The 20,995-nt window shown below is 49.6% G+C and overlaps 1 protein-coding gene across 3 annotated transcripts in view; it reads right to left on the reverse strand.

The window, feature by feature from the left end:
* COQ8A (coenzyme Q8A) overlaps nt 1-14,958 on the reverse strand; it is a 38,095-nt gene extending 23,137 nt beyond the window's left edge. For all 3 annotated transcript variants that reach the window (XM_023530998.1, XM_023530997.1, XM_023530996.1), the window contains exon 1: nt 14,818-14,958. The gene's annotated coding sequence lies outside the window, so the exon portion shown is untranslated. The remainder of the gene's footprint in view (nt 1-14,817) is intronic.
* Between the last annotated feature and the right edge of the window lie 6,037 nt (nt 14,959-20,995).

The following is a 20,995-nucleotide window of genomic DNA, read 5'->3' on the forward strand; positions in this document are numbered from 1 at the left end:
AGAGAGAGAGAGAGAGAGAAAGAAAGAATTAGTTCTGCCTTTCTTCCTGCCTAAACGGCTGCATCCTCACACCCAAAAAACTCCCAGTGGGTGCGAGTCTCACCCTATACAGTGCGCACAGTCGGGACTGGGAGGGCCAGACCACCTCCTCTAGAGGGAAGCCCCATCCACCTGGAAATACCCCTCCAGGCTTACTGTGACGCACACCCTGCTTTTCTCAAATTAACAGATGTTGCCAATAAACACAGCCTATATCACTTGTGAGCAGAGTCACACATGGACGCCTATTATAAAACCACAGCCCATGCCCACACCCCTTTGACAAATAGTATTTATCTAACGTACCGGGGCCGAATCCAAACCTCCCACACTCTGCTCTGCTCCCTACTAAGTAAACCATTCACACTCCAATCGAACCAGGTACTTTCTTGCAAAGGAGTGTCTACCCTCGAAAAAGCAGGGGGAGGAGGGAAGAGGAACAGCCACCAGAAGGAAATCTCTTTCCAGAACTTCTCTCACCTTTTGGTTTTCAAAGATTGGGTCTTACAGACCCTACTTCTCATGCCAGAATCCCAAAGTGACTCAGAATTCAGCTACCCAGAATGTGGGCGCAAACAGCCTCCAGGAAGGCACAAGAACAGGCACCCAGCTGCACCACAACTTTTCATCATGATCTTGAAGTTGAAAGCTCCACAAACGCATTTAATGCACAAATTAAAAATCTCATCCTCACCACAATTTCATCTACAACTTTTACAGCCCTCACTCCACTCCATCCTGCTGGTCTTCAATGGGTTTTGGGGACCTCACCTGGGAGTAACACAGGCACGGAGAGTTCAGACCCGGCACACTTGGCAGCATGTGCCCCCGAGGCCTCAGCGCTCACCTGCTGTGCCAGGGGAGCACAAGTGAATATAGCAGTGGGGGTGTTGGACAGGTTCGGGAGGGCCCATGAGGTACGAGCACCAAAATCCAGTCATTCAGTCACTCGTTGAACACACGTTCACTAGCATCTGCTCCCAGTGCTCTGGGCCAGGCTGTGCAGGTCGGGGATGAACCTGCCCTTGGCCCCAGGGCACTCACAGCTGCGGTGGCACGCAGGCACACCTATAATGGGCACAGACACCAGGGAGATGGTCAGAGGCCAACTGAGGCTGACACGCCAGGATCAGGAGGTGGCTGACCAGTGGTAAAGCCTGGTCCCAGCTCTGTCACTGCTGCTGACACTAAGCATGTTACCTCTTCGTCCCTTTCAGTGGGGGAGAGCTCGCCAGGCCGTTTCTGGTCCGAACTTGCTGAAGTGCTATGCAGAAGTAAATAAAGATGTTGTATAGGGAGACAGCGAACTGAAATACATGCTGCTCACTACTCCCAGGGACAGAGGCTGAGAAAGAAGCACAGGCAGGGTCCCCTGACGGGGAAGTCCTCAAGCCCCGAGAGGTTTTCCTGTGGAACCTTCGCTCTCTGACCTACCCAAGATGCCACCTCATCGAGGTTGGAGAACAAACTCGCAAAATGCTGCCAACCTGGCCAGATATAATAAGATGCACCAGCGGGAAAATGAGTTGTGTTCTTTTTCAAAAAATAAATATAACAGGCAATCCTGACAGGTCTTGAGTGGAAAAATGCCACTCAAGAGAAACTTATTTTGCGGGGAGCGTTCTCATACACACCCTAAGTCCTCCCTTCACAGCCAGAACTCACCGTCGGTCAGCTGCCTCTCCTCACGAGGCGAAAGCAGGCCGGGGATGGCGTGTGAATTTACTAAGCGTTGTTCGATCCCCGTTGTGACGATAAATCACGGCATGACAGACCAGCTCCTGTCCAAGCGGAGCCATGGTGTTCGTGCCGCTAAAGACAGCATGCTTCCTCTGGTCTATTCCCACCCCGAGCTGCCCCCGTAGTCTTGGGGTGGCTGGTAGAAGGACCCAAAAGCAAACTGCACAGAAAGCTCTTTGTTTTGGGGAGTGTGTGAGCTTACCAAAAAGCCTTCTCCAGCCATCTGCGTCATGCACATCGCCCCAGTGTCCGATGGGCATCAAGGTCAGCACGTCCAAAACTGACCTCACCATCTACCCCGCCCTCCTTGGTCTCCCAACCCCGAGCAAAGCGACAACCAGCCGCTTCTCTCCAACCCTCCTCGCCTCCTCTAGTCCACCTGAATGTTCTCACCTGGGCAACTGCAACAGCCCCTAACTGCCTCTCTGCCCCTCCTGTCCACTCCCCATGCTACTGCCAGAGCAATCGTTTTAAAGAAACAGCCTACCAAACCATTCCCAAGAGTCCTGACTTCTCCGAGATTCCTAAGGGGCCGAAGGAACATTCACGGCCCACCCCTGCCTCTAGCTCCACTAACTGCTCTAACCAGGCCACCGGACTCTGCTGCAGGCCTGGGCACAGGAACGTGCTTCCTTTCCTCCTCCCCTCCTCCCGAGTTTCAGCTCAAACATCGCCTCTCCTGGGAAGCCCTCCCCAACATGCTCACCCCTAAGGCCCAGCCACGTCCCCTGTGGCACCCTGTTCTCCCCCTATCCTAGCAGTGAGCCTGCTCTAAACCTGCTCGTGAAACTGTCTTTCTCCGCCACTGGGCTGTCGGCCAGAGGGCAAGGACCACCCCAGTCTTCCTCCCTCTCCATCTCCAGCAACTAGTACCATGCTCGACACAACGCGGGCAGGTAATAAATTCTTGTTAAATGAAATGCACTCAGCTGGTCTCTCCAAGGTTGAAGAAAGCCTGTCATTTCTGGGACTGGCTCCACCTGCTTGCAGCTTTTAATCTACATACAGAATTGAAGGCCTCTTAGGAGCCTGGTCTGAGGCAAGGTTCTCACGCCTGAGTGTTCCCTAAAGCAGACTGCTGGCTGCCCCTCCCTGCTCTGACTCTGTAGGTCTGGGATGGGGCCTGGACGCCTGCATTGTGAACACATTCCCAGGTGCTGCTGCCACTCCTGGTCCTGAGAACTCACCCTGAGAACCCTGCTCTGGAGGAAGAAGGGGAAAGGGAGCAGAGGTGGCCCGCGCCCCAGGCCAGGCAGGACACCTGAACAGATCCTTTCCCAGAAGCTTCTCCCCGCTGCCCGCTCCCAGAAGTCTGGCTTTGCCTTACGCAGAATCTTTCACCTGCCCCTTCCTTTCCTATTTTCCCCTCAAGAAACTGAACACAGACATCAAAACTGAACGAGCTTAAAGACAACGACCCACAGGCCAGCTGCTAAGGGACCCTGAAGAGTGGCCCTTCCAGCACTCTCCGGAAAGGTCTGCTTAAGGACCTTCGAGAGGCCCCAGGGTAGTGGCTCCGAGTGGCCTTCTGCTCCCTCCCGGCCAAGAACAACCTTTTTATTTTGAGCGTGAACATTCTCTATTTCTAGGCTGCGGGGGCAATGAAAGGTTCTTTACAAGTTTGGAATTTTTCTCTTACTTTAAGAAAAAAAGAAAATTGACCAATTGACTTTCTTCCAAGGATTCAGAAGAATGTGTGTGTTGGGGGAAAGTGCAACTTCTGAACCAATCCATGAATTTCTGTAGCTGTGCTCTTCACCTCAGCCCTTACAATCACACACCAGCGGCCATCACCCAAATACCTCGGGCCCCTCCAGGCATCTAATGAGGTCCAGCCACAGGGTCCCTGTGAGCAGGTTCAGAAATATCCTAATATGCTATCAATTTTCAAAGGCAATTGGGTACATGAAAAACCCAGGGGAAGAGGGAAAAATAACCTCCATACTTGCCCCGTCAGCCAGCCCCAGCTCAGGCCTGGTGAGTCAAGCCCTCACAATGAGAGACGGGCCAGTGGAGTCATTCACTCCCCACAGCTGCAAGTCACCTCCAAAATGCCCCAAACCTGGGGTCTACAGGAAGTCCTCTTTTCCTACTCCTCCCTAGGCCATCCTGCCTTAATAACTATCCAAGAATTCTACCAAAATCTCTCAAATTGCATTTCCCTACAAAACAGACGTATGCGATAATTCAGCTATAAGAATGTAAATCACTACATTGTCTAAGATTGGTTATGTACATAGTGGTATACCCATAGGATGAAATGCTATGCAACCATTTAAGATGATACTGTAAAAGGTATTTACTGACCAAAAAAAAGAAAGTTGGTTATGTCTTCCCATGTGAAAATAAAGCTGGTTACAAAACATTATTATCTTTCTTTTTGAGGGGTGGGGGGAAGGAAGGAGGGAGAGAGGGAGGGTGGGAGATTGATGATAGCATACAAAACAGTCACAGTGGTTTTCTCTGAGTAGTCAGATGATAGATTCTCCTTACTTTCTTAATTTTCTTAATATTTTCTAAAACTTTCTACAAAGAACATATATCACTTTTATAATAGAAAATAAATTATATAAAAATAATCTTACATATTTGTTGTTAAAATAAAAAACGTAAGCAAACACACAAATGTGTAAAGAAACTATCCCGTATCCCTAAGTGTCGGTCCCGGGAGGAATGGGCCGAGGGCTAGGCAGCGGATCAGGATGCTATAAATACCCTTGTTTAGCCACTGTCCTTCATCAGAAGACAACTGCCCCTAACAGGCCACCAGGAAGATGGAACACGGCCATCCCACTTTGGGGAAAGAGGCTCAACTGCCCTTCTCAGAAATTGGTGAGAAAATCACTTGGCACAAGTAGGCAGCAGGTCTAACGCTGGCCCCTGTGTTAAAAGACAGAAATAATTACTGGGTACTTTCTCCCCGCCAAAATAAGATCCTAGTTTAGAATAAAGCAGTAAGTGCAGTGACCACATTTTTCTGAACCAAAAGTTAAAACATGTAACATAGACTTAGTGCCCTTCCAGGTCAGGGGCCAGCAAACCACCACCCTCACCCAAGACCACCTCTGCTTTTGTAAATCAATATTTACTACAACACAGGCCGGCTCATTCATTTATGTACTGTCTATGGCTCATTCATTTACATCTGTGTTATCTATGGCTGTTTGATTTTGTTTGTTTTTAGCTGGAACAGCAGAGTTGAGTAGTTGTAAAAGAGGCCTATGATCCACAGAGCCTAAAATAATTACTATCTGGCCCTTAACAGAAAGTTTGTTGACCAGGGCAGGGCAGCCCCTAAGTGCTACTACTCATGAAGAAGTCAGGTCTGGGGGCTCTACCAGCTATCAGATGCCAACTTCTTATACATCTCTGCTCCATCCTTCTGCTGTTTCAGGATGCTCACGGCCATACCACCACCACCTGCATTCCCTTGCCTCACTGTAAACTGACAAAGGCCACTGTCAGTCCATAGCTTGAGTCTGAGCAGACATTAATCCATCCACCATCAAATCAGTCCTTCGCTCCTACACTTTGGCTGCATCCCTAACAAGAGCTCCCTGCCAGGCAAGCATGGGGAACTGGGGTCTGAGTCAGAGGGAGAGCTGCAGGCAGACAGGGATTTACACTGCTGCCTCCACTCTAAGCCCCACTCAGGGCCCCCCTACTGTGGGGCTTGGAGGCCTCTGACAGGTCACATGGGCGGGTCTGTCTGCCCCAGCCGGCACACAGACCCCGCACCACGGGTCTGAAACTGCAGCCCTTGTGTGGCCCAGCGGAGTGGTGCCATGTAAGGAGTGAGTTTTCAGGGCCCCAGCTGTCTTCTAGGCTAAGAGTTTCATGTTCTGGACTGTTGGAATTTTTCTTAGAACTGTTTAAACTATACCCTCTTGTGCTAACTCATACAAGAGCTTACTGAGCAGCAGGCACTCTCACACTCTCCCCCAGTGAATCTAACCCAAGGGTCCCCAACCCCTGGGCCATGGACAGGTACCGGTCCATGGCCTGTTAGGAACCAGGCCACACAGCAGGAGGTGAACAGCAGGCGAGTGAGCGAAGCTTCATCTGTATTTGCAGCTGCTCCCCAGCGCTAGCATCACCGCCTCAGCTCCACCTCAGATCCTCAGGTGTTAGATTCTCATGGGAGCACCAGTCCCTGGGGCCAAAAAGGTTGGAGACTGCCGATTTAACCAGTTCCCCAAATGTTTTTATTTAGTGCGAAGCAGACCAGCACAGCGTGATTTATAACTATACTTGCTATTATTTATTGAGAGTTTATTATATGCCAGGCTCTGTGCTAAGTGTTCTTTATGTATTATCTCAATTATTTGTGTCAGGCAGGTACTATCATTATTCCCATTTTACAGATGAGGGAACTAAGGGACAGAGAAGTTGAGCAACTTCAAGTTCATAAGAAGGACTTGGATCTATCAGGGCTCAGGAGCCAGGCAACCATTTAACAGATAAGAGGAGAAAACAAGCAAGAGAGTGGGTTTTGATGTCCTAGACTGCAAGCCTCGTCTTGCCCTGAGATGGGCAATGGGCTGGGGGGTGTGGGTGTAGAATATAAAGTCAGCAGGAGAAATTCCAGCCTCTAACGAAGGTCCAGAGAGGACTCTGATGCCATGAATGAACCCGCTCGGGCCCAGAGCTCCAAAGCAGAGGCAGGAGGCACGGAGGGGCCCGAGGGGCTTTTCCTCCCTCCGGTGTGCAAATGTGTGCAAATGTAACCAATTACAAACAGGGCTTTTAAAGCCAACCCGCCAAGCATGGCATCCTGGCGGCAATTCCATTTTCTGACTAAAAATCCACCAAGGATTTCTGCTTAAAACGTGAAAAATATTTGGTTCAGGAAGTGATAGTGATGAAGCAGTCAAGATGCTCTGGAGTTAGGGCCCTGGGTTCAAATCCTAACTCTGCTGCTATCCTAAGTCAGTCATTTAAGCTTATCTTTGCATCTCAGTTTCTTCATCTGTTCTCCAGATGACTGGATTAGATAATCCATGTAAAAGCATTTAGGACACCAAGCACCTGGCACACAGTAGGTGCTCCAAACCACTAGCTGACGTGATTGTTTTTACTGCAACCGTACAGACTCTCTGGCATGAGGTTCAGACTTGGTGAGACAGAGGGAGCATGAATGAGATCGGGGTGGACGATCCTTTTATTTATTGAAATCCCAGCAACCCGGCCAGGGACAGCGCCACGTCTGACGCAGGGAGGGCAGACTTGCCCTCTCTTGGAGATCAGAGTGGCTTATGTGCGCTGCAGAGTGAACGTCATTCGGGAGAGGTGGCCCAGCATGCCGAGCAGGACATAAATACCCACTGATATTCCTTCCCACGGTCACTGCCACTGAGAGGACAGAACAGCACGGGAAGCTTTTGACAGGCATTTTCAGGGAGGGACAGTGGTAGGGGAACCCCTTTGACGCACACAAGCTCCCAACCTACAAGCCACGGCACCCTCCATTTCCATCAGGCTACCCCCTCACTCAAATGGCTCCTAGCTGTCTACAGAATAACGTCCAAACTCCTAGGCCTAAGGTTAGAGGTGTCACAGTTGGGACCTGGGCTTCCCGTCCAGCCTCCACTTACAGCTGTGCGTGAGTGCTGCTCCAATCCCCCTGGCGAGCAGGCCGACCCCTTCACCTCCGCACATCTAAAATGTGCCCGCCAGCCGTGCACACGGGAGAAACTGTCTAAATGAGGCCAGCCTCGAGGCCTGGGAATCCGCTCTGCCCCGATTCGTGGCCAGCCGGCTCCAGGCCTGTTCCTGAACTGTCCTATAACCTATTTCCTCGCCTGGAACTTACGGCGTAAATTCTTATCATGTCCAATCTAAATAAGAGAGATGGAAGTCCTTTGAAATGTATGAACATATCATGTACATTCAAGGATGTCATTTCTAATCAGACCATAACTTGACTCTCTCAGTTCCTATGAATATAAGTCTTCCCATCAGTTGATCTAAATCTTCCATGGCTGGTCAGATCCCGCCCTGTTTTGTAAGTTATCTTTGGCACGTGTACATCATTTCTCCTCAACCAAACTATAAGCCCCTCATGGGGAGGCTCACGTCTCAGACATCTCTGGCTCTTTCCCCACCTACCCCCTCACACAGATTGCTCCTAACCACACAAATGACAAGTGTGATCTGCACTGTCACACAGGAAGGTGAATAAGGGCCCTGGGTGGGGAACCCTGGAGCTCTGGTTGAGGAGTTTCTTTTAAAGTGAAATCAGAAATGTAAAGGGTTGTATTTAAATGTGGCCAAAATACTGCAGCTGGCTGAATAATGGCCACCCAGAGATGTTCAGAACCTGTGACTGTGTTAACGGGATTAAGCAAAGATCTTGAGACAGGAGATCACCCATGTGGGCCCAATGACATCATGGGGTCCTTCTGAGAGAGACGCAGGGGGATGAGAGTCAGAAGGAAAAGTGAGAGAAGCAGCGGTTGGAGGGATGCAACTGAGAATGAGCCACGGCCAAGGGTGCAGCCACCTCCAGAGGCTGCTGCCCTGGATGGAGCCTCCAGAAAGTCAGCCCTGCTGACACCTTGATCTTGGCCCAGAAAGACTCATTCCAGACTTCTGACCTACAGAACTGTAAAATAATAAACTTGTAGTGTTTTAAGCCACTAGGCTTGTGGTAATTTGTTATAGCAACAATAAGAAATTAATACAGTGGCTTTTTTAAAAAAGGCAAACGATTGGGTTGGGGCTGTATTCTAGAATAATTTCCAGATCATTTCTCTAAAATAACTTGGTTTGGTCATGCCTCAAACAGCGCCAACTGTGTGCCGGGTGCTGGACTATCCATGGGCAGCTCAAAACACATTCTCGTTCTTGATGACAGAGTCCTGCTGGCTTTCGGAATACACGCGCCCCATCCTTCTGCAAGCCTCCCTCCCATGCGGTTCAACTTCCGGACCGTTACTGAGCGTTTATTACGTGCCAGGCACCAGACACAGGCTGCACTGCAATGTCCACGTAAGAGCCTTGACCCTCCAAATACATCTCCTCAGGTTTTATATTCTTAATCTTTCAAAACACGCTCACTTCAGATTTACTAATTCAATGAAATAGTATCAATAACAAGAACAGCTACGATAGATTATTACCCTCTGTGTGCCTGTCACTTTATATTACTCCTAATCCTCCAACAACCCAGTGAGGTACTGTTGTCTGCATTTGCTGATGAAATAAAGCTCAGCCGGTGAAAAAATCTCCTCTAAGTCACCAAGCTGTCGGGTGCCAGCCTATCCATGCTTGTCTGACACCAAGCTCTAGTCTTTTCCTCTTACTGCCTAGGAAGCTGAGAGAGATAAGAAACCTACCTCCAGATCAATAACATTTTTTAAAAAATCAAGTCAGTCTCCGAGAGACACACCGAGGTCCATGCCCTGAAAAGTATGTCCACCTGGTTGCAGAAAATTACAAGTCATAAAAATCCCGGAGCTGCCTAGGCTCTCAAAGGCCACGTGGCCTAACGCCTCCTTCTGGAAAGCTGCTCAGCTACCAGGGATTCTGGAGAGAGGGAACCTCCCTTACCTAGTTTATATTCCCCACGGGGTCTGGCACTGCGCCTCATCCACACTAGGAGTTTAATACCTGTATGCATTTGGGGTGCTCCCTCGCTTCCCAAGCTCCCTCATCTAGAAACCAGAACCAAAGCAACAACCAGGGTGCCAAGCATCAGGGAAAATTCTTTCTGTCGACAACCACTCTGAGACCCCCAACCAGGCGCAGCCATAGAGAAGGCGGCGGCGGCAGCAGCACCCCTGTTTTAATGAGGTGGGGGCAGAAGAGGGAGAAACGGAAGAAGAGCAGCTTTCATAGGAGCAGGGCCAGGTTGGTCATGTGCCTGGTCACGGTGGACGCTCGGGCCGGAGTGGGGGCGCCCACACAGGACGCGGCGACTCCGCTGCTTCCTCTGCTGCACCTCACTCCTTGCTTGCAAGAGGACTGGGAGGGAAGAGGGAAAAAAGACAGCAGGCCCGGCCCACTGACAGTGAGCTCCACACCGGCCTGAACAGGAAACACGGCGGATCTGACCCGTCCAGCCCTCTGGTTTACCAAATATCGGCTAGAAAGACATTAGGGAGCGAAAGCCACACACTTTTTTTTTTCCTACCTCAGAAGGGAGATGTTTGCTCCAGCACCTGTCAAACAGTAACCACCTGCGGGTCACAGGACAATCTATTCTTACCCTCACCCTCTTCTGAGCCAGGATCAGTGCCAAAGAGAAAATATGCCAGGCAGAGAACAAACATGGGGCTTGACCTCAGATCCTGGACTTTAACTGAAAAGTTGTATGTATGAACAGTCCCCAGGACCTCCGAGCCAGCCTGGCAGACGGCAAAAGCATTGCCACCAGGCTCTCTAGTTCCCCAACAACATGAGAAGTGTGACGAGGGCTGATGGAGGAAGGACGGCGAGGCCCCGGTTCCAGGCCCACCCCAGGCACCAGCCACATGTGACCTCAGCACACCAGTTCTCCTCCTTGGGCTTCCATTTCCGCATTTCCTCATTGCTTCATGTATGAAATAAGGCGACTGACCTGGATGGTCACCGGTTCCCAGAGAAGAGGACACGGCCGTTTATCCCTTGAGAGCAGAAGGTCGACCAAGAAAGCACAGCACAGGGCTGTTCTGAAAAGTGGGATTTGACAGGGTCTAGAAAGAATTCATGCACTGACTCTTCTAGACATTCTATGAAAATAGCAAGTGGGGAGGGGCAGACCCCACTTCTCAGAGGTGAGGAGGTGGGAATCATACAGCCTCCCTCTCAGGAAACACACCTCTGGGAAAATCCAGTGGGATGCCGCGGAGGCAGTGAGCGACGAAGGGGCTGGTCCCTCCTCATACAGCCAGGCAACACCTCCCTGCCTGTCTTCCACACTCACGCTCACACACACTCACCTACAGGAACAACTAGCTCCTCAAAGGCTGGCAGGAGCAGGACCTCGAGGGTCTAAGGCAGGACACTAGCCTGGATTCCTCTCCAAGCACCATCCCCAGCTCACCCTGCCCCTCTCACATGAAGCAGAGGGCCTCGCTCACTCTGTAGCTGGCACCTCTGTTTCCTCTCCAAACAGGCAAGCAGATGTGAGCGCCCGCAAACCCTTGGCCAACATCTCACACCTTCCCCGGCCTCTCCTCCCCTATCCTATCTCCTTCGTACTAACCACCCCTCCTCAGTCCCCTAGGAATTTGCCCTTGACCTGTTTTTACCTTTTGCTGTCAATCTCTCCTTCCACATATCAACCCCTCAAGCCCACAAACCCACTCTGTTTTCCCACACCAAAGATAAAAACACGCCCTGTTGACTCTGCTTCTTCCTGAGCCTCCTCTTGGCCAAGGTCTCCCAGGAATAGAGGACATTTCCCATCCTTCCTTCTCCCTCCGCACACACTGTCTGGTCCCACCCCAGCCCTCCCCTCTGTGACACTCACAGCAGCCACCTGATGGCCCGATCCACCTCAGCTCCCCCAACGCCACCCTCCTCAGCATTTCCTGCTGGCCCACCTACTCCCCCAAAGCCCTCTCCTTGCTTCCCATGATTCACGGTTGCCCCCTCATCTCAGCTTCCTTCACGAGCTGCTCTCCCTCCACCTACTGCACAGCGGAGTCCCCAGACCTGGGCCTGACCCCCATCCTCCCTGCTTATCTACACCGTCCCCTGGGCGGCTTCGGCCTCTCTGTAGGTGGACAGCTCCTCCAAGTCTGTGCATCCCTATTCTCAGGCCAGGCAGGTTCAACTACTGAACCAATCTGGGAACAAACCCAGTTATACATGCACACCACTCCACCCCTCAAAGTCCCACTTTTAAATTCCCAATGTCATGTTCAAGGCAGATAATCAATCGATATTTGTTCAATGAGGAGTAAATAACCAGGTCCACCCACAATTCCAGAGAGGGCAGGACGTGGAGGGGCACCAACCCTCAGGGCAAACAGGGGTTCTCTGGGTTTGGAACAGATGCTGCCCCTCTCTCCCAGCCCAGATGGGAATGGGGCAGTATAAAAACAGGCAAATCGAGTGAGGGCTCCCGAGACAAGAACTCAGTCGCTATTCAACCACAACAGTTTCTACAATACCATGAAATGACAATCTGAGTGAAAACACTCACCTTTTTCAAGAATCTTTCTCTACATGCACATACTAAAAACAAATCCAAGTATGAAGAATAAAAAGAGCTTTTCAGGGTCGTTTCCAACTTTCAATATTCTGTGGGCCCCTGACCTCAAAGCTAAGGGTCAAAGGCTCAGGAGCCTGTAACCCCACAAGAAATGACACGCTTGTGGACAGAACAATGGATTCTCACTCAGGTTCGCAAAGTGCAGGAAGAAGCCCCCTCTCGGATCCCACCCATGTGCATCTCACTCGTGGTCCTGGCCCTGCCTCAGGGCCACAGACCCCGCCCCTCCCACAGGTGCACCTCCAGAAGGAGTAGGGCCTCGCACTCCCCCCTCCCACCCGCTCCTTTCCGCTGGCTCCCCGAGTCCCTGGCTGCTGTGTAACAAGAATGCTGGAACTATTTCCAGACGCCACTGTCAGATCAAGACAACTCTCGATCTAAATTTTCCTGTCTAATTTTGCACACAGCTCTTGTTTCAACCGACAAAGATAATGACTCAGTGTCCACAGCCCTTGACGGAAAGTTATCCTGCCGAGTTTGGAGCTTCCCAATAATAGACTTCTCAAAACTTCTTTTTGAGACAGGAGAAGTGACTTCCCTGTCCAGATTCTTTTCTATAGGCAACAAAGAGCACCCAAACGACCCCCTAACTGACCAAGGAACATTATGGGGAAATCCTGACACATCCCCACAGGACTAATTAACAACTAGAAAGGGAAATTCATAGTAGGCACTTGGAATGTTTTTCCCTGCCCGATAATAATAACCACTGTTTTGCAGCTTTTCTGTACCCTCATCTGTTTGGAACTTAAAAGTTCAAGGCATAAATATTGAAGGCAAAATCTAGACTCAGAAGTAAAGCAACTTTCTCTGCATGAAAAGAAATGGCTGTCTTTTGATACTGATGCTTTGATTAACTATAAAAGAACTCCACAAATTATACGTGTCTACGCTGCACCTCTGCACTCCTCGGCAGCCTATCCTGCGAAGGAGCACATGGTCCATGTAAACAGACTCACACATATGTCTGACATGCAGCCAGACACCCCCTCCCTGCAGATGCAGGCCTGACCTCCTCCCACATCACAAGACACAAGAGATGTCTCTGCCAAAAGTGAGAATAAGTGAAGCATCACCTTGGAAAAGCCACCTGTAGGTAACTGAGCTGGCATTTCTGCCAGCATTCAGACAACTTAAACTTGTTTGTTCACTATTTAAAAACTCACCCATGCTTATCTCATATTCATATCCTCATCGTCTTGCAAAATCCCCAAAGATAGAAACCACCAGTCTTCTACTTCTTTTGTCCTCTCAACCCGGCCCATCACTGCCTTGCAAGCAGCAGGCATGGTAAATGCCCATGGGTTTCTACCTCCCATCCCTCTCCTACTCCCCCAGGTGAATAGTTGGGGTCTTCTTTACAGCCCAATCTACATGGCTTCTATCCTTGGTTTAGGGTGGGGGACACAACACTACTCTGTTCCTAAACCTCTCAACTATTCATAGGCAGGTCCCAGGAGGCCTCTGGCAGCCTGAGAAGACTCTTTTAGAGTATTACCTCAGTGGTTCTCAACTAAGGGCAATTCTGTCCCCTAGGAGATATTTTTGGTTGTCACAACTAGTGGGGGTGGGGGAGGGGTTATTAGCATCTAATGGACACAGGCCAGGGATGCTGCTACATTCTATAATGCACAGGTCAGCCCCCACACGACAAAGAGTTATCCAGGCCAAAATGTTGATGGTCCGTAAGGTGAGAAACCCTGTCATAGGTGATGTGCAAGGAAGTGCTTATAGCACTTCGTTCACTTTTCCTGAGTTGCCTGAGGTCAGGCCAGAAATTACAACAAGGCTGCATTGTCTGCATTATTTGCAAAGTTGAACAAAAAGCCTAAAGCCATCGCCAGAGTCTTAAAGATGCTGCTCCCCTGAACAAACAGGAACCCCTTCGTCTTTTTGCAGGAGAAGGGCCCTCCCGCCCGGATGACCCAGCCATCCACAGCATGACAACTGGCAGGCTGGCATCAGTGCATACTCAAATCCTTTGGCATCAAGGTAGGCCTGGCATGCCCAGCTCTTCAGTCTTCTGTCACGCACACCCATAGCCCAAGTGAGTGATGAGCATGGACAAGTTTTCCAGTAGGCCCAAACCCAGGCTGAGAGGCGGCACATAAGTTGACATCTCACCCAAACAGAAAGTCCCAGCACCCAAACCTGCCCCTGCAATATTCCCCATCCCCCAAGGCACATGGGAGAATTGGCCGGCCTTTGGCAAATGGGGCGGGAGGCTAGGGAAAGGCATGAGTTTAAGCAATTAAGCCCAAACCACTCACAAGACCCTCAATGTTTCGAGAAGCAGGAGGAAGAGATAAAGTGAAGCGAACAGAGGAAAGGACCGAGAAGGGCCCCTTTTTCCAAGTTCACCCAAACCCCCCACCTGTGAAAGCCAACAGCGGAGCCAAGGAAATCAAAGTTCTGACACAAACCTGCAGCCAGGGGCAGTTAAAGGCCCTGAGAAACAGTGCAAAGGGGTCTGGGAGTGAAGAGAAATATTATCATGGGAAAGCGAGACAGGAAAGCCGTCTTGGCTACCAAGAGACTCGCATCCGGCAGCCGGTCACCGAGGCTGCTCGGCGCACCCCAGGGCTCCAGACGCTGTTCTCGTCCCCTCTCTGAGGCAGGCCCGGCAGGTTAAGGTAGGAGACATCTGCAGGCCCCCCACCCTGCATCCGAAATCGCGCACACCGCGCCGCGTCTCGAAGCTCTCGGCTACTGAAAGTCTGAAAGGGGAAGACGCGCTGTCACTTGAGGAGGATGCAAGAAAGGCCCCAGCAAGTCAGAGTCCAGCTCTGAGCCGCAGGCAAACGGCGCCCGGGCCATGCGGCGGGCGGCAGCCTTACCCCGGGACAGGAAGTTAGGATCCACGGTCACCTTTGCGCGGCTTCCGAGAACTGGCTGCACGGCTGACGCCAGACACGCGCTCGAGGTCTGTTTACTAACTCGCCCGCGCGCGGAGAACCAGCGCCGGCAGCCCCGCCCCTCCCCGGAGGCCCCGCCCCCTACCCCGGCCGCTCTCATTGGCTGCGCGCCGTCGTCGGCCGAACGCTGCTCAGCGAGGGTCAGCGTGCTCAGCCCGTGCGCTCGGCCCATGGCCAATCGGAACCAAGGGCGGAACGGAAGCAACCAATGGGAGGCCGCCTCAGCGCGCAGGGCCCACCCGGTCATTCCTCCCGGCTGCCCTTTCCCCGAGCTGGGAAAGACCGCGGTGAAGGAGCGACTCTAGGGTAGGTGTCCTGGCGCGCGTGCGAGCCGAAGACCGGCCCTTCCTCGCGGTGAGGTGACGGCCGTGGCCGCGGTGGCCGGCCTTTGCCGTCACCTCCGGGCCTCTGAGCGGGCCTGGAGGGCAGGCGGCGGAAGGAGCGGACGAGACTGCAGCTGGCGCGGCTCGAGCACCGGACATGGCCTGCCCTGTGCCCGCCTAGATGTCACCAACGCCCCTCCCAGTTTCCCCACCGAGTGCTCGCAGAAGGGAAATAGCTGCGGGCCAGGACGATGGCCTTTCCACCTCCGGCGTCCAGGCTAACCGTGTTGGGTTTGGGCTGGGCGCCATCCCCCAGACAAGAAGCCCACGGGGCTGGGGGCGTGCTGTCTGTACCCTCAGGTAGGGGCACCTAGGAGGTGACCCATGGAGCGTGCAGCTCCCCGCTGGGCTCGGAGAACCCAGTCGTGTGTCCTTGCCCGTTAGTCTCCACGCAGAGGCTCCGGCCGGGAGGCAGGCCAGCACGTGGGAGGAGCGGAACGGCGGGCATTCGGTCTCTGGTGGCTCCCTCCGTGAGGGCGACCTCCCAAGTGAATCCCGCTAACACGCAAAACTACCCTGGGAGAACTGCCTCCCTCCGCCGACAGATTTGCCCCAAATCATTCCTTTGTTTAACCAGAGAATTCAGATCTGAGCCAGAGTCTGACAGCCCACCAGCCCACCGCATGATTCCCAAAGGCTGGTCTGCAGCTCTGTCCAAGGTAGTTAGTGGAGCTTCCCGAGAAAAGAAAAAAAAAAAAAAACTAGAGAATTTTTCATAAAACTATTCAAGGCAAAGGATTGTCCTTTTTCCTCTGAGACTATTTTTTTGGAATTAATATTTAACTTTTTGGAAACCTTTTTTTCTAGTTGACATAAAATATATTAGTTTCAGGTGTATGATATAGTGTTTTGACATTTATATACCTTACGATGTGACCGCCACTCTAAGTCTACTGCCTTGCAAAGTTATTACAATATTGTGGACTATATGCCTCTTTATTTCTTTCAACTATCCCCCAACTTTCTTCTTGAAACTCGTTTATTATAACTAATATTAATAATATTATTACTTAGAAAAAACAGTTCTATATTGACGCCTAAAATGGGGGGAGGGTCATTATACAGGCATACCCCAGAGATATTGCAGGCTCACCATACCACCCCAATAAAATGAGTCATGTGAATTTTTCCAGTGCACATAAAATTGTTTAGAATACACTACTGTAGTCTATTAAGTGTACAATGGCATTATGTCTAAAAATACAACACATATACCTTAATTAAAAATATTTTATTGCTAAAAAGTGCTAACATGTCACCTTCAGCAAGTCGTGATCTTTTTGCTGATGGACAGTCTTGCCTTGATGTTGATGGCTACTGATTGGGGAGGTGGTTGCTGAAGGTTTGGTTGGCTGCGGCAGTTTATAAAAATAAGACGACAATGAAGTTTGCTGCATCAGTTAATGCTTTCAATTTGTAGTATACAATAATGTTTGATAGCATTTTATCCACAGTAGAACTTACAAAATTGGAGTCAGTTTTCTCTAACCCTGCCACTGCTTTAGCAACTTAGTTTACTTGATATTCTAAATTCTTTGTTGTCATTTCAACAATCTTCACAGCATCTTCACCAGCAGGAGATTCCATCTCAAGAAACTACATTCTTTGCATCTATAAGAAGCAACTTCTCACCTGTTAGTTTTGTCATGAAGTTGCAGCAATTCAGTCACATCTTCAGGCTCCACTTCTAGTTCTCTTGCTATTTCCCCCACCTGCTACTTCCTCCACTGAAGTGAGGAATCTCTCTAAGTCATCCATGAGGGTTGGAATCAACTCCTTCCAAACTCTTGTTAATGTTGATATTCTGACCTCAATACTTTCCAGAAAGTTTTCAATTTGCTGGAGGCAGGGTTGCTACAAACCTTCAATTTATTAAAAAAAGAAAAAAGAAAAAAAATTTGCAACATCTGCGAAGCACAGCAAAGCAAAGAGCAATAGAATGAGGTACACCTGTACAGCTTTAAGTCCATTGGTTTTCCGTGACACTCTCAGAAACCACTGAGAAATGCCGGGTTAGGTGATTGCTGGGGTCCCCCTTCCCCTAAAACTTTTTCGTAGTTTTAAAAAACCTTTGAACATTTTAATTGATTTCAATCGTTCATTAGGTAATACATTCACATGCTTTTAAAAATGTATATATTTTTAAAAGGTTTGTAGTGAAAAGTCTCCCCCTACTCCATCTCCCCCCATCCCAACCCCAGTGCCCCCACATCCTCTCACACAAATGTAACTTCTGTTACTGAGTTTCTCATCTCTTCAAAGTTCCCTTTTACATATATAAGCAAATACAAATATACGCTCATGTTTTACACAAATGGTCATACTGCACACTATCCTGCTTTTTTTTTTTCATTTAACGACATAGCTTAGAGCTCTTTCCAAATTTGCACACAGCGAGCCGACGAACCATAATTCATTTAACCAGTCTCCTATTGGTGGTCATGACGACTGTTTGAATTCTTTTGCTATTTCAAACTGCTATAGTGAATAATCCTGTTTATTTTCAAAATGTGATTAATTTGGACCTAGGCAAGGCTGAGTTGGCTCATGGAGAGAACAGTGCTATTGCAGAGCCCACAAATGTCCTCGCTGTACTTAGAGGCCCGACACCCATGACTCACCAGCTCTAAGATTCATGACACACACACAGACACCCCATGGTGAAAACAGATCATTTCTGGAGTTCCAGGGATGCACCACCAGATGCCACAATCTGAGCAGGTCGCCAGACTCGGGGAAAATCCAACCCAGTCCTGCTAAGAGAATGACTTCAAGGAATTCCAAAGCCTGTTCAACTAAGACAAGACTAATTACTGTAATTAGCTGACTGCGCAATTGAGAAGTAATTAAGCACATTACAGAAGCAGCGCAGCTCCCCACAGCTGGAAAAACCCCCAGTCAGCCCAGTAACACCGTCTGCCGCTTCCGTTTTTTCTTAGCCTACGTTTGCAACATGTGTCTGCCTTCTCAATAGGGCATTATTTTTCCCTTTCAGATCAATTTTTTTTCAACATATTGTAGCACATGGACACGAGCCAAGTATGCCAAATCACTGGCTTAATTCTTCTATTTTGAAATCGAGATAGAATTTATGTGCGGTAAAATGCACAGATCTTAACTTTACAGATCATACGTTGTTACAAATGAATCGCTCATGTAACCAGCACCCCAATTAAAATATAGAACAATTTGTCCCCTCCAAAAAGTTCCTTCATGCCTTTCTAATTGCCCCCCCCACACACACACACATACACACACCTCACTCCAGGCAACTGTTCTACGTTGATTTTATTAAGGAGAAATAACATATGACGAATTGGGGAGTAGTACCCTCTGAATCTAAAATGAGTATATAATTCATTCTATTGTCCTTAAATTCTTGAGTGTGTGTGTGTGGAAAGTCATCCCAGTTACTGAATGTGTTTTTTTTTTCTCAGTCACTGCATACTTTAAAAATTTTTTTTAATTCATTTGAATTTAGGAGCAGTTTCTAGATGAGCTGAGTCTAATTATGTCAATCTCTTGCACTACCTTCCTCTGAGATACCCAGAACCAGGTTTAAGAGAGCGAGGTTGTGGGGAGAAGTCTAGAAAAGGGAGGACTGGGTGCCCAAAACAGAAAGAGCCTTCTGCAGGCGGGAACTGCCATCAAAGCAGGTAGGAGTTGCTACAAGGAAAAGAATTTCAACTTGAAGGTGAGGACAGGCCGAGGACACACACAAGATTCCATTTTGCCAATGACCAAGGGTGTTGAAAGTCAATGTGAACTTTTGAGTGAGTACTGAAGTGCCTGGCTTTCTTGGGTGAAATAAGCAATTTCTAGAAGAGACGAAGAAGCATGGACCTACAAGTCCGAGTAGGACAGAATGTCCCACTGGTGATTGAACCCCGGGTTCCATTTGTTTCCCTGGGCCAGTGAGAGAGGTGTCAGACCCCTGGGCATGGTAAGGCATTTCACATAGCTGCCCCCACCCCATGGACCCCAGGAGCGTGTGTGTGGTGGGGAAACGGTATGCCAGGAAGAAGTCATAGAAGGGAGGGCGGATCCCTGTTTTGGGGGCAGGTGTAGCTGAGGAGGAAACGCTCCCTGCCTCATGGTGCTGTGGATCTGAGGAGGACCAGGATAGGGGTTCTTACATCCCCAAGGAGACCGCGAACTACCCCTTACCCAGAGTCCCTGGAACAGCTTGTGCCTGGGTGGGTCGGGGAGTTGTGGGTTTAACTAAGGAGCAGAGCTATGAGATCATGGCCCTGGACCACTAGTGAGGAACAGTGGTCACCAAGCTCAGTGACAGGAGTGGGACTGTCCTTCTTAGGAGGTGCAGAGACCTGGGGACTTGTATGGCCACCAGACTGACTAGAAACCAGTGGTCCCTGCTTGCATGTGAAAGTCAGACTGAACCCACTCCCCACTTTGGATAGTATAAGTTGGGGTTTGGGGACATGTGAATGAAGGAGCCCCATGAAGGAGATACTGAACTTCCTGTTAATCAGGCCAATGGAAAATTAAACCAGTTTTCTTTATGGGAGAACATTTCAAAAGATAAGATCACTTTGCACCCTAACCTTGTAGGACAAAGCTACTTGCTCAGGTATCACCAGAACCTTGAGATCTCTTTGCACTGGGGTAACAAGTCCTGCCTCAGCAGTGACTTCTAGAACTTGTGCTCCAGCTTACCTGGGCTGCCGCCTTTCTCCAACTCCCCCTTGGCTACCTGCCTCTGGGGCTCTGCTCTTACTGTCCCCTTGCCTCCAATGTCCTCCCTTCCCACCTATAATAGTTAAAATCCTACTCATTCTTTAAGACCTAATTCCAGTTGACTTGCTACATGTCGCCTCTCTGATCCCCTTGACCAGAAGCAGTCTGTGTCTCTTACTTTTACAGTACTTTATTTTAGCATTTGCATGCTTCCTTTTCATATCACGCTTAATAGTATGTTGTAATTATTTGTCAATTTTATATCTAATAAATTGTAAACTGCATATCTCGATATCTCCCACAGTGCCTTATACCTAGAAAGTAACCCCTAAATTTCAAAAAATAAAAATAAAAATTGCTGCCCAGGTGTGGTAGACAGTGGGGATGTCTTCCCTCCCCTTTGCGTAGTCACCATCAGTGTGAGTAGCACAGGCCTCACCCAATTCTAGGGGTGTTGTAAGTCCTTGATAGCATAAGCCAATCCCGACCCACTTGAAAAATGATAGGTTTCTTTGAGCCTGAGCCAGTCAGCACACGGCAGGCCCACAGTGATTGGTCCTGGAGCGGTCCAATCAGAACAAAGCACAGGCCTCATGCTCGATGGCTATGGGAAGTAATAACCCCTTTCTCCTTAAACTAATTGTCATTGTCGAGAAATTCCAGCTGAGTTGTTCAATTCCAGCTGAGCTGCTATATGCAGGCCTCTGGCAACCATAAGAAAGCCAGGCGAAAAAGGAACCTGGGCAGACGGGCAGAGAGAATCAGAGAAATGGAGCTGGAACCCTGAGAACCACACTGGAAGCCCTAACATTGAACTTTTCCACCATGGAAACCAATAAATTCTCTTCATGGTTTCTCTTACTTGCAACCCAAATCATCCTCACCAGCGCACGGGGAATGTGACGCTGTGAGCACTGTGGGTTCACACACGTGCACGTGTTCGAGCAGTACATACACCCACGCACACATGACTTTTACTTGGGAGAGGGAAAAAAACACACATCTCCAATTCCTAGGGC

Source organism: Pteropus vampyrus, unplaced genomic scaffold (assembly GCF_000151845.1).
Source record: "Pteropus vampyrus isolate Shadow unplaced genomic scaffold, Pvam_2.0 Scaffold60, whole genome shotgun sequence".
NCBI lineage: Eukaryota > Metazoa > Chordata > Mammalia > Chiroptera > Pteropodidae > Pteropus > Pteropus vampyrus.